Source organism: Macrotis lagotis, chromosome X (genome assembly GCF_037893015.1).
Source record: "Macrotis lagotis isolate mMagLag1 chromosome X, bilby.v1.9.chrom.fasta, whole genome shotgun sequence".
Taxonomy (NCBI): domain Eukaryota; kingdom Metazoa; phylum Chordata; class Mammalia; order Peramelemorphia; family Peramelidae; genus Macrotis; species Macrotis lagotis.
The window spans coordinates 101,955,941-101,971,086 of NC_133666.1; positions in this window are offsets into that span (position 1 = coordinate 101,955,941).

Consider the following 15,146-nt stretch of genomic DNA (forward strand, 5'->3'; position numbering starts at 1 on the left):
AAGCAGCAGCAAAAATAGATAGTGTAAAAAGAGATAAGGAAAGAAATTTTATCCTCCTAAAAGGTACCATAGACAATAAGTCATTTCAATATTGAATATACATGCACCCAGTGGGACAGCACCCAAATACTTAGAGGAGAAGTTGAAAGAACTACAGGAAGACATAGACAGCAAAACTCTACTAATGGGAGACCTCAGCCTCCCACTCTCAGATCTAGATAAATCGAATCATAAAATAAACAAGAAAGAAATTAGGGAGTTAAATAGATTGTTAGAAAAATTAGATATGGTAGACTTATGGAAGAAATTGAATGGGGATAGAAAGGCAGAAATGGTGAATACATCTTTCTCAGATCACAATGCAATAAAAGTCATATGCAATACTGAGCCAAGGAGATATAGACCCAGAGCAAATTGGAAACTGAATAACCTCATTTTAAAAAATGAGTGGACCAAAAACCAAATTATAGAAAGAATTAACCATTTTATCCTAGATAATGATAATAATGAAACAACATACCAAAACCTATGGGATTCATTCAAAGTGACTCTCAGGGGATATATTAAAGCTCTAAATACTTATATGAATACATTGGAGAAATAGGAAATCAATGAACTAAACATGCAACTAAAAAAATTAGATAAAGAACAAATCAAAAATCCTCAATTAAATACCAAATTAGAAATTCTAAAAATTAAAGGAGAAATTAATAAAATTGAAAGCATAAAAACTATTGAATTAATAAATAAAACCAAAATTTGGTATTATGAAACACCAATAAAATTGATAAACTTCTGGTCAATTTGATTAAAAAAAAGAAAGAAGAAAACCAAATTGCTAGTATCATGAATGAAAAAGGTGAACTCACCACCAATGAGGAGGAAATTAAAGTAATAATTGGAAATTATTTTGCCCAACTCAATGCCAATAAATTTGATAATCTAAGTGAAATGGATGAATATTTACAAAAATATATGTTGCCCAGGTTAAATGAAGAAGAGATTAAATACCTAAACAACCCTATCTCAGAAAAAGAAATTCAACAAGCCATTACTGAACTCCCTAAAAAAGAAATCTCCAGGGCCTGATGGATTCACAAGTGAAATCTACCAAATATTTAAGGAAAATTTGGTTCCAATCCTATATAAACTGTTTGGAAAAATAAGGAAAGATGGAACTCTGCCTAACACTTTCTATGAAACCAATATCATACTGTTACCTAAACCAGGAAGAGTTAAAACAAAGAAAGAAAATTATAGACCTATTTCCCTGATGAATATAGATGCCAAAATCTTAAATAAAATATTAGCAAAATGATTACAACAAGTCATCACTAGAATAATACATTATAATCAAGCAGGATTTATTCCAGGAATGCAGGGTTGGTTAAATATTAGGAAAACTGTAAGTATACTCAATTATATCAACAACAAACCTATCAGAAATCATATGACCATATAAATAGATGCTGAAAAAGCTTTTGACAAAATGCAGCATCCATTCCTTTTAAAAACACTAGAGTATGTAGAAATAAATGGACTGTTCCTTAAAATAATTAGCAGTAGCTATCTTAAACCATCAACAAGCATTATATTTAATGGGGAGAATCTAGAGGCATTCCCAATAAGATCAGAGGTGAAACAAGCATGCCCATTATCACCACTACTATTCAATATTGTATTAGAAATGTTATCATCAGCAATTAGAGAAGAAAAAGAAATGAAAGGAATTAGAATTGGGAAGGAAGAGACAAAACTCTCACTATTCGCAGATGACATGATGGTCTGCCTAGAGAATCCCAAGAAATCATTTAAAAAACTACTGGAAACAATTAGCAATTTTAGCAAAGTTGCAGGTTACAAAATAAACCCTCATAAATCCTCAACTTTTCTATATGTGTCTAGCAAGAAACAGCAGGAAGAGCTAGAAAGAGAAATCCCATTCAAAGTAACCTCAGACAATATAAAATATTTCAGAGTCTATTTGCCAAGACAGACTCAGAATCTTTTTGAAAACAATTATAAAATACTTCTCACACAAATTAAATTAGATTTAAATAACTGGGCAAATATCAACTGCTCATGGATAGGTAGAGCTAATATAATAAAAATGACAATTCTACCAAAACTAAAGTATCTGTTTAGTGCCCTACCAATCAAAATTCCAAAAAATTTCTTTAACGAGTTAGAAAAAATTTAAGTAAATTCATATGGAGAAATAAAAAGTCAAAAATTGCCAGGAGCTTAATGAAAAAAAAGTGCAAAAGAAGGTGGCTTAGCCCTACCCGATCTGAAATTATATTATAAAGCATCAGTCATCAAAATTGTTGGGTATTGGCTAAGAAATAGATTGGTGGACCAGTGGAAGAGACTAGGTGTAAAAGCAGGAGATGATTATAGTAATTTGCTGTTTGATAAACCCAATGATTCCGGCCACTGAGATAAAAACTCCCTCTTTGATAAAAATTGCTGCAATAATTGGAAGTTAGTATGGAAAAAACTTAGATTAGACCAACACCTCATACCCTTTACCAAGATAAGATCCAAATGGTTACAGGATATAGAAATAAAAAACAATACTATAAGCCAATTACAAGATCAGGTTCTAGTCTACCTGTCAGATCTATGGAAAGGGAAACAGTTTATGACTAAGGAAGAGTTGGAGAACATCACCAAAAACCAATTAGATGATCTCGATTACATTAAATTAAAAAGCTTTTGCACAGATTAAACAAATGTAACCAAGATCAAAAGAAATGTAGTTAATTGGGAAACAATCTTTAGAACTAATGATTCTGACAAAGGACTCATTTCTAAAATATACAGAGAACTGAGTCATATTTTTAAAAGAAAAAGCCATTCCCCAATTGACAAATGGTCAAAGCATATGCAAAGGCAATTTACAGATGAGGAGATCAAAGTAATCCATAGCCCTATGAAAAAATGCTCTAAATCATTAATTATTAGAGAAATGCAAATTAAAGCTTCTCTGAGTTACGACCTCACACCTCTCAGATTGGCCAGTATGACCAGGAAGGATAATGATCATTGTTAGAAGGGATGTGGGAAATCTGGGACACTATTACACTGTTGGTGGAGCTGTGAACTCATTCAACCCTTCTGGAGAGCTATTTGGAACTATACCCAAAGGGCAACAAAAATGTGCATACCCTTTGACCCAGCAATATCACTACTGGGTCTATACCCTGAAGATATGAGGAAAAAGGGTAAAAACATTACTTGTACAAAAGTATTTATAGCAGCCCTATTTGTGGTGGCAAAGAATTGGAAATCCAGTAAATGTCCTTCAATTGGGGAATGGCTTAGCAAACTGTGTTACATGTATGTCATACAACACTATTGTTCTATTAGAAACCAGGAGGGATGGAATTTCAGGGAAACCTGGAGGGATTTGCATGAACTGATGCTGAGTGAGATGAGCAGAACCAGAAAAACACTGTACACCCTAACAGCAACATGGGAGTGATGTTCAACCTTGAAGGACTTGCTCCTTCTATCAGTTGCAACAATTGGGAACAATTTTGAGCTGTCTGCAAAGGAGAGTACCATCAGTATCCAGATAAGGACCTGTGGAGTTTGAACAAAGCACAAAGACTATTCCCTTTAATTTAGAAAAAAACAGATAGCTTCTTTTCTGATCTTGTTACCTCTTAGTCTTCTCTTCTCTTTAAGGATATGATTTCTCTCTCATCACATCCAATTTGGATCAAGGTACAACATACAAACAGAGTAAAGACTGACAGAGTGCTTTCTGTGGGGGGGGGATGGGGGAGGGAAGCAAGATTGGGGGAAAATTGTAACACTCAAATAATATCTTTAATAAAAATTTTTTTAAAGTATTTCATGAAATTTCTAAAGTTCCAAGTTATCCCCCAATTGAAAATTGATCATTGGATATGAATAGACAGTTTTCAAATGAAGAAATTTAAGCTATATATAGTCATATGAAAAATGCTCCAAATCATTATGGATTAGAGAAATACAAAATAAAACAACTATAAGGTATCACCTCACACTTATCAGATTGATCAATATGAGAAAAAGGGGAAATGATCAATGTTGGAGAGGTTGTTGGAAAATTGGTTGCATTGGTGGTGGAGTTGTGAATGGAACCAACCATTCTGGTAAGCAATATGGAACTATGCCCAAAGAGCAATAAAACTGATCTTATCTTTTGATCATACAATTTCAGTTCTAAACATCCAGAAGAAATTGTAAAAATTGGAAAAGACTCACAATGTTCCAAAATATTCATAGCAGCTTTTTTTTGTAGTGGGAAAGAACTGGAAATTGAGGGGAGAAGTCCATCAATTGGGGAATGGCTAAACAAGTTATGGTACATGAATACTATGGAATATTATTGTTCTATAGGAAATCATAAATGGTTAGACTCTAGAGAAGCATGGAATGACTTACAGGATCTGATGCTTAGTGAAGGGAGTAGAACCAAGAGAATAACATTGTGGAAGCAGCTCCTTTCAACAGTTCATAGAGCTAGGACAACCATTTTAGACCAGCTAGGGACAATGTTATTCCAATCCAGAGGAAGAAAAACAAAACAAAAATAACCCTTCAGAATCTGATGAGAACTTCATAAAAATTATTTCCAATATATCTTTTTCTTAATCCTTATTTCTCATACCAAAAGTGACTAATCTGTAAATATGTTTATCAAAAATTTGTATGTATAGGGGTGGAGCCAAGATGGTGGTGTGAAGGCAACATTACCCAGAAACTCCTTCCCCACCAAAACTCCAAAAGCCAACGAAATATGACTTATGAGTGATACATTTTCCCAGTCCAAGATAACTCAGAAATTCTGAGAGAAAGGTATGTTTCACCAGGACCGGAGGTTGAAAAAAAGCTGCTGCTGCAGGGCAACCCAGCCCAGCCCAGCCCAGGGATCACCATCAATACCTTGAAGGGGCTGTGAGAGAACTCTGCTACACCAGAATGAGTGTGGAGTGAGGAGCACTGGTTGCAGAACCTGCAGTGAGGATTGGGGAAAACCAACCAGCACCTCCAGAGCACAGCCCACAGATGGTAAGGGGTTCAGGGGAGACTGCAGAAATCTCCCTGCTCTTCCTGGAGCAGGACTCTGCTATTTGCCCACACTCAGATTCAGGTTGTAGTTTGGCCTTCCATAATAAGATTGCAGGGCTCCTCCTCACAGCTCCAGGGAAGTGGGGAGTGCCAGTGATCCTCTACATATCAAAGCACAGATAAGAGAGCATAAGACCTTGGAGTAATAAAGGTCCCAGTGTGGTGTCCCAAAACCCCCCCAAAGTGGGTGTCCCAATAATACTCAAAGGCTCAGGAAGAACCCCCAAACCAGGCACAGGCTGGAGAAATGAATAAACAGAGATAATAGAGGAACACCATTGAGAAACATTGTCTATGATCCTAAGAATCCTCCTCCATCTGAAAATGAGGAACTAGAAGTTCCTGCATCTAAAATCTCCATGAAAAATGGAAGTTAGTCTCAGGCTATAACAAAGCTCAAAAAATATTTTGAAAATCAAGTAAGGGAGATAGGAGAAAAATTTGGAAAAGAAATGAGAGAGATGCAGGAAAAACATGAAAACAAAGTCAGCTGAAGGAAATATGATATGTTTAAATGTTAAAAACTAGCATAAGTCAAATGAATAAAATAGTTCAAAAATTATTGAGGAGAAGAATTCTTTAAAAAGTAGAATTGTCCAGATAGAAAAGGAGTTAAGAAAGTTCTCTGAGGAAAACACATCATTCAGATGTAGAATGGAGCTAAAGTAAGCTGATGACTTTACGAGAAGTTAAGACACAGTACTTCAACACCAAAAGAATGAAAAATAAGAAGAAAATGTGAAAGATCTCATTGAAAAAAACAAGTGATCTGGAATACGGATTCAGAAAAGATAATTTAAAAATAATTGGGATATCTGAAAGTCTAGATCAGGAAAAGAGCCTTGGCCTTATTTTTAAAGAAATCCTATAGGAAAATTGCCCTAATGACCTAGAAGCAGAGGGCAGAATAGAAATTGAGAGAATCCACCAATCTACCCTGAAAAAAGGTCCAAAAAAAGAGAAAATATTACAAGCAGCCAGAAGGACACAATTCAAATATCATGGAGCTGCAGTCAGAATCCCACAGGACTTAGCAGCAACTACATTAAGGGCTCCTAGGACTTGGAATATAATATTCCAGAAGGCAAAAGAACTCAGAATACAACTGAGAATCAACTACCCAGCAAAACTGAACATCCCTTTTCCAGGGGAAAAAATGGACTTTCAATGAACCAGGGGAATTTCAAATGTTCCTGTTAAAATGACCAGAGCTGAACAGAAACTTTGACCTTCAAATACAGGAGAAGCATAGATTGGAGGAGAAGGGTAAAATATGAGGGACTTAATGATGATGAACTTCCTGTATTCCTGCATAGAAAAATAATACTGATATTATGAAACTTCTCATTTAATAGAGCAGGTAGAAGGAACTTTTATAGATGAAGCACAGGAGAGAGTTGAATCTGAAGATATAATACATTATATAAATGGAGTTAATGGCTAAAAGGGAAATGCACTGGGAAATAGAGAAAGGAGACGTGGAATAGGCTAAGATATTTTGTATAAAAGATTTTTTTATTCTTTTTACAATGAGTTTTTGCAATGATATGGGAAGGGAGAAGATGAGGGGGGAATGAGGGCATCTTCACTCTCATCAGAAATGTCTCAGAGGAGAAACAGCATACACACTCAATAGAATATAGACATCTGGAGTAAATAGGAGAGAAGGGGGGAAAGGGGAAAGGGAGGGATGTGGGAGATAGAGGAGACAATAGACCATAGGAGAGAATAGTCAGATATGACACATTTTCTTTTTTACTTCTTGCAAGGGGTTGGGATTGGGTGGCCTGTGTGGAACCACAGGGCCAGGTGGTTGCTATGTCTCAGGGGTAGTATGTGGTTTGGGGACCTCTTGGCCCCAGGACTGGTGATCAGTCTGCTACATCACTCAGCTACTTCACAACACATTTTAGAAGAGGGACAGAGTGAAAGGAGAGAGAAAATATAATATTATGGTAGTGGGGAGGAATGTATGGAGGGAATTACTATCAGCAACAGCAACAGTGCAAAAATATGGAAGTAACTTTTACGATGGACTTATCATAAAGAATGTGATCCACCTGAGACAGAGCTGATGGTATCAGAACACAGACTGAAATACATTTTTTACCTCTTTCCTTTACTTTATTTCTCTTTAGGTTCTATATTATTTGGGGGAGGTGGTATTATGTTTACTCTTAAACAAGAATATATATTTAGTAATGTATTAACAAAAACTTGTACTAAAATATTCATAGCAGCTGTTTGTAGTGGCAAGTAATTGGAAATTAATATAATTGCCATTCAATTGGGGAATGTCTTAACAAAATGTGGTATATGTATGTCATGGAACACTATTGTTCTGTTGGAAACCTGGATGGATGGGAATTCAGGAAAGCCCAGAAAGATTTCCATGTACTGATGCTGAACGTGATGAGCAGAACCAGAGGAACACTCTGCACCCTAGCAGCAACATGGGGGTGATGACCAACCTTGATGGACTTGCTCATTCCATTAGTACAACAATCAGGCACAATACTTTATTTTTCTTCCTTAAGGATATGGTTTCTCTCTCATCACATTCAACTTGGATCATTGTATACCATGGAAACAATGTAAATATCAACAGATTGTCTTCTGTAGGAGGGGTGGGGGGAGAGTAAAGCAAGATTAGGGAGGGAAAATTGCAAAAAAGTCAAAATAAAGTACAAAAAAATTAAAAAATATGTATGTATGTATAATACTAATCTGACTGTTTGCAGTTGAGGGGAGGGGGTAGGAAGGGTGGGGGGAAGGAAATTTTATAACTTTAAAATATTCATGTTCATATGGATGAAAAAAATAAAAAATAATTTAAAATTTTTAAAAAAGAAATTGAGAGGATGCCCATCAATTGGGGAATGGCTGAACAAGTATGGCATATGAATGTTATGAAATTCTATTGTTCTATGAGAAATTATAAATGGTTGAACTGTAGAAATGCATGCAATGAATTACAGGATCTGATGCTGAGTGAGGAGAGCAGACAACAACATTGTGAGTTGCTCAACCTTGATGGATGCAACTCCTCTCATAAGTTCAGACAACCCTAGGAGAGTGGCTATCAACAATGCTATCCACATCCAGAGGAAGAAACGCAAAACACAACAGAGCAAATCAAACAAAATAAAACTTCAGAATCTCAATGAACACTGCATTCACTTTTTAAAAACTTCTCTTATGTATTTTTTTCTTTTCTCATAGTTTTCTTTCTTTTCCTTAGTTCCTCATTCTGATAATGACTAATCTGACTAATCTGTAAGCATGTTTAACAAAAAAGTATGTGTACAATATTCACCTTATTGTTCACTCCTGAGGTAAGGGGAGTGGGAAGGCGGGGTGGAAAGAAACTATGTAACTTAAAAAATGTATATACATATGTATGAATGTGGGAAACATTTTCATAACATGTAATTGGAAAAATAAAATATCAATTAAAAAAGCCATGCACACTCTGAACTAGCAATGTCACTAATAAATCTATATCCTTAAAGAGATAAAAAACAAAAAGTAAAAAAAAATAGAGAGAAAGGATATTTATACCTTGCAATTCTTTTCTAGTGTCAAGAAATCTGATTAAGGTAATAGCCATCATTTAGGGAATGAATAAATAAATTGTGATGTGTGATTACGATGGAATATTATTGTTATGTAAGAAATCAGAGTGAGCAGGCCAGAAAAGCCTGGAAAAACTTGCATTAACTGATGCTGAGTAAAGTGAGCCAAACCAGAAGAACTTTGTACACATTAATAGGTACTTTTGTGATGATCAATTGATGAATTGATGATAAATTGTGCTCCTCTCAGAAGTTAAATGACCATGGCCAATCATAAAAGACCTGCGATGAAAAATGCCAACCACATTTAGAGAAAAAAAACTATGGTGTCTAAATACAGACAGCATACTATTTTCATTTTTTAAAACTTGTTTTAGGTGTTTTTTTTCCTCTTTTTCTGGTTTTTGTTTCCTTTTTTTCTGGTTCTTCTTTCACAATATAACTATAATGGTAATATGTTAAATATGATTGTCCATGTATAAACTATCAGATTACTTATTGTCATGGGGAGTGGGGAGGGAAGGGAGGGAGACAGGAACTCAAAATCTTACAAAAAGATGAATGTTGAAAACTATCTTGACATGTAAATGAAAAAAATAGCATTTTAGAAAAAATAATAAATGGTGAGAAGGATGCTCTCAGAAAAACTGGAAAAGTTTTACATGGCCTGATCAAAGTAAAATGTACATTTTACAAAGTACCAGTATATCATGGAATGATCAAGTGCAAATGGCTTAACTTTTCTCAGCAAAACAGTGACCCTAGATAACCCTAAAAGAAATATGATGTGTGCAATGCTATCCATCCCCAGAGAAAGAACTGATAGTAAACAAAGAGAGATTGACGCATACATTTTTTATTTATTTTTCTCGAGCTTGTTTTTTGAGCAAAGGGATAAGGGACTATGCTTTCTTTCACAACATGACTATTATGGAAATGCTTTGCATGATTTCACATTTATAGCTATAGCAAATTCCTTATTTTCTCAATGGGGAAAAGAAAGGAAAAATTTAGAATTCAGAGTTTTTAAAAAACAAATGTTAATTATGTTACATGCAAGTTGAGGAAAACAAAATACTAACTTAAAAAAACTGAGAGATGATCATTAAGGTTGATATAATTTTTGGAATGCTTTTTCAGCCAAAGAAAGTCTTCATCAACACATGGTTAGTCTTCTTGTTGCCATTACAAAAGTCTGTAGATGATAGTCAATATCTTCAAGGCATTTTCCTTTTATGACAACATTATTCGTTCAGAAGCAGTTCTCTAGCATCCTCACATAGATGGAAGAGAATTCATCTCATCTGATCTACATATAAGTCAGACCTTCATTCCACTCAATAGTTAATACTCTAATTCATCTGGTATGTGAGTACTATGCCAACAGAGATTGATACAGAAATGCTCCTAATAATCTTTTTTTTCTTTTATACCAAATGAGGGGAGATTCAATATGTATTATGTATGTATTCAATTTATATTATTTCCAGACATATTTCTAATGAGATCCAAATTCTATGCCCCAATCATGATACCAGGATTTTCCTTGTATGTCTCCTTTCTTAGACAAAATTATCTCAGGCATTAATCCCTGGTGGCTTCTACTGAGTGAACTCTTCAAATTAAAAATAAATTATATGAAATGGTAGGGAGAAATATCTAAAGATATCTCCTCTCCAAGGGAAATTTGCATTTTCAAAAATAACATATGGAGAAAGAAACCTAAATAAATGAACCCCTAATGCTCAGCTAACAAGAATTTTTCTTTTGAAAGAAATGGTACCAGTTGCTGGAGTCTCCCTATATCACATAGTTTCCTTATGTGTAAAATCATATTCATTGTTTCTAAATTCAAGGTGATAGAAAAGATGTGTGATGTGTGATCATAGTGGCCTCTGGGTCAAGGTAGGTAAGCATCAGAATTCAGCAAGCCAAAGAATACAGAAATGAGTTAATTGTAGGATGTGTGGGAGCACACAAAAGCATTTGATAACATGTTATATCACAGATTGAGGTAAAACAAATTAGCTATTGGGAACAGAGGCAGGATGAAGCAGAGAAAAGGACAAGATCCAGCAATCAGAAATTTGAGAATGAATCAGGTATATATAAAGCGTGAGTGGGCATATAAAAAGAGACAACCTGCCACAAAGTTCATGCCCTTGTATAGTTTCTTTTTGGCAGTGAGTTAAACTATTCCAGTAATATTATGTCTTTATCTTTTTTTTTTAAAAGATTTTGCAAGGCAATGGGATTAAGATTAAGTGACTTGCCCAAGGTCACACATCCTTAAAGAGACTGTTTTGGTGGGATATTGGAAGAAGATAATCTCAGACTCTAACACATCCGTGAGCAGAGTTTGCTAATAATTCAAGCCTCACACTATTACTTATGATAACAGGTGCCTAGTATTATTAAATTTCTAATCTTGGCAGTCAGGTCCACAAACAAAGGAGCTGATATTAGGTACAGGGAAAAAGTAAAACTGAGGTGTGTAAAACCTGACTTCTCTTGTCTTCCTCAGGTTTTATTTCTCCTGTTTCAAATACAGACTCTTACTCATAAGACTTCAGTGTAAAAACATATTCTTAAAGCAGTTAGCTCATAAGGTACATAGATGGTTGAGATGCAGTGAGGATCTGAATAAGCTCTCTTTCACATACTGACATATGACCCCAGATAAGTTATTTACCTCTCTCAGTTTCCCCAAATGTAAAATGTTTTTGATAATAATGCCGATTTCTCTCTCATCACACCCAATTTGGATCAAGGTGCAACATGGAAACAAAGTAAAGACTGACAGATTGCTTCCCATGGGGGGGGAAGTAAGATTGGGGGGAAAAATGTAAAACTCAAATATCTTTAATAAAAATTAATAAAAAATAATGCCTATTTCACAGGGTTCTTGTGAAGATACAATGAGATAGCAATTATTAAGTGCAATGCAAACCATAAATTCCTATATAGATAGTAGCAATTTTATTTATTTTATCCTCTTAAAATAGGTTTGAAGAACAAGGTAGTTTACATTGTCTATTTATTGTACTTGGTTTCTTCATCATGGCAAATGAACACTGGTAATCCTGATAGGGTCACTTCTATCAATAAACATGGTCTGTTTCTCAGCTTAGCCAATATATCTGAAAAATGTAAATTTAAAGCACTAGCAACCTAGTCTTTTCTCAGTAGACTGAAATTTTGTGATTAGTACAATATTTCAAAGTGATTAAAAGGTTTTCAAGAATTCAAAACTGAAAAGTCATGCTTATTTTTGTAGATGAACCTTGAACTGACTGTGGCAAAAGACCAAGGTTTTGGTTTTTTTAATAATTTTATTTATGCAACTGTAAGAATTTCAGAATAAAAACTAGCTGGAAAACAAAACACAGCAAAACAAAACTTAAGTGAGAAAATGATCCAACTTAACACCATCTGTGACTCCTATTTAGAATTAGGGAATATGATAATATCTCTCCAAAAGTGGAAATATATGAGGTGATGATATCTACTAGAATACCTCTGATTAGCCTCTAATATTGTACAAGGCCAATTTTGATCTTTGTTTTTTACTTGTTTCTTTTACCCTGCTTCTTTAACTCAATTATTAGAGAAATTATTTTTGAAATTATTTCAATTTATTTTTGACTGTTTTCTGTCTTCAAACATATATATATATATATATATATATATATATACACATAAATAAATAACTAAAAATACAAAGTTTAAAAGTCTTCAAAGGAACAGCTGCCACTTCATCAGTTCATGTACATAATTTTGTTCCGTATAAAACTTTCTGAAAGAATGACTTGCTTCTGGTCCTTAAATTGTCCATCAAGAAAGCATTATCATTCAAACTGTAATAGTACAGACTATATAATTACAATAGTTGCAACTCAGGAAAAAGAAGAAAAATATGCTTTCTGCCCTCAATAAATCTACCTGTATTGAAGAGATAAGGCAATGGACCTTTCTTTCTTTCTTTTTTTTTTTTTTTTTTGAGGTTTTTGCAAGGCTAATGGGGTTAGCTTGCCCAAGGCCACACAGTTTGGTAATTATTAAGTGTCTGAGATCGGATTTGAACCCAGGTACTCCTGACTCCAGGGCCGGTGCTTTATCCACTGCACCACCTAGCTGCCCCTGGCAATGAACTTTTCACCCATCTTTGCATATGTGGGCAATTATTGCATACTGTCAGCCACAGTTAATGTGTTGGTTACTTATATTGAATCATTTTTTCCCTTACATTTTTGGTCAATATTATAATGAAAGTTTCACTGGACCCTGTGTTAGGGAAGATGTGTGTGTGTGTGTAGGTGTGTGTGTGTGTGTGTTCATGTGTGTGTATGTGATATATTAAAAATTAAGGGGGGGGCTAGGTGCTGCAGTGGACAAAGCACCGGCCCTGGAGTCAGGAGTACCTGGGTTCAAGTCCGGTCTCAGACACTTAATAATTACCTAGCTGTGTGGCCTTGGGCAAGCCACTTAACCCCATTTGCCTTGCAAAAGCCTAAAACAATTAAAATGATATGAAACAAAATATATGCATTATTTTTATTGAGTTGAAAATATGTGGAGGAACTGTGGGGGAGCTGGAAGTTGAGCAGAGAACTTTGGAAGGTGTGGGAGGAGGAAGTCAGTCTGTAGTGTCTCCCTTCAATGGGATCTGGTGTGTAGAGTTAAAGGGGTGGGGGAACTCTTAAAGAGAAAAAGTTGTGTTCAGGTAGAGTTTCAGAGAGAAAGAACTTTTAAGGAAAATGATTAAGATTGAGAAGTTATAGGAGGGAGGATTTCTTATTCTTATGGCTGTCTGGGTTGGGGAAAGGGGGTAGTGGACTGCACACGTGGTAGTTTTGATTCCATCCACATTCTTAATTAAGACTGAGTTCAGCTGAGGAGTGCCCACCTGTGGAGAGAGGGGAGGGGGACAAAAGACTTCAAGCATTTAAGACTTTAAGGGAAAGACCCAGTCACAGGTTAGGTGGTGTCTGGTTGAGAGAAGAAGAAAATATAAAAACCAGGGGTTGGGGGACATGTTTATTGAAAGGAAATCATGTATAATGAAAGCTGCTGCTCTGGCCTCGTGACCTAAAAGTGCTGCACTCTTTACTCACTATATTTAATGTTGATCTCTTTCTGAACTAGAGATATGGGAATCACTCTGAAGATTTTAAAGGAGAGTATTAGTATTGTTACATTCTGACAAAATTTTGTACAGAATGGAAGGAATTAAATAACCTAGATTGTTTGGTTTGAGATTTTGAACTCTATTGAAACACCTTTGAATTAGAGGGAAGAGTTGTGAAGGGCATTTAAGGAAAGGGCTTATTAAATCTCTAATTCATTTTAGTGTTAAGCCTAATAATAATAATAATGATAATAATAATAATCATTATTGATAATAATACTAATCATAATCATAATAATTGTATTTTTATTTTGGATGGCATTTTTGAATGCAAGTGCTAAATTCTCTATATTCTAAAACTAAACTTTTGGGAAGTTAAAATTATATGGTTGATAGCAAACTAAATAAATTGCAGTTTCATCTAATGATTTAGTCCTTTGCCATTTGATTAACCATGGCATAAATAAGAATTACTTTGGGGTTTTAAATGTATCATATATATGGCATTAGATTCTTGGAGGATCTTGGTAAAGATGTTTAATTTTAAAGAGGTAAAGAATGTGAACTCTTATGGTAACTGCAGATAGCTGATGAGTTATGGGGTCTGTAAATAAGATGTGAAAAAATCTTTATCAGTTAAGTGATATGCTTTTATAATTATTTGGTTCTCTCTTGTGAACATATAAGTTATTTGAATACTATAATGTTAAAGCCTGAAATTAACATTTCATTACTTTTAAGGGGTAATAAAGGAAATATCAAAAATTATGACCCCTTCTGGGTTAGATCTTTGGGCTCATGCATAATGTAAAAATGGAAAGTCATTTATACAAACTAGTAATTCCTGTAGCATTCTTGCTGCTGTTTTGTTATATTGGAACTAATAACACATTTTGGGAAATTTAAAGTCATCTTTTTCTAATGGTTTGAAATGATTTGTAATGATTTGTATGGTAAGCATGGCTAGTAGTTACACAAGTATATATATATATATATATATATATATATATATGTATATATATATGTTATATATGTATATAATATATATGTTACATATGTATATAATATATATGTTATATATGTATATAATGCATGTATATACATACATACATATATATGTGTATATACATATATATATATATATATATAAATATATATATATATATATATATATATTCCCAAACTCTGGCTGTTTGCTTTGAAGTAAAAGCATTTATATAATATGAGAAAGATAAACACAAGAAAAATAATTTGAGATTTTTCCTGTGACAATATTTGGCTGATTGCCTATCATCTCCTTAATTCTCATATAAAAATCT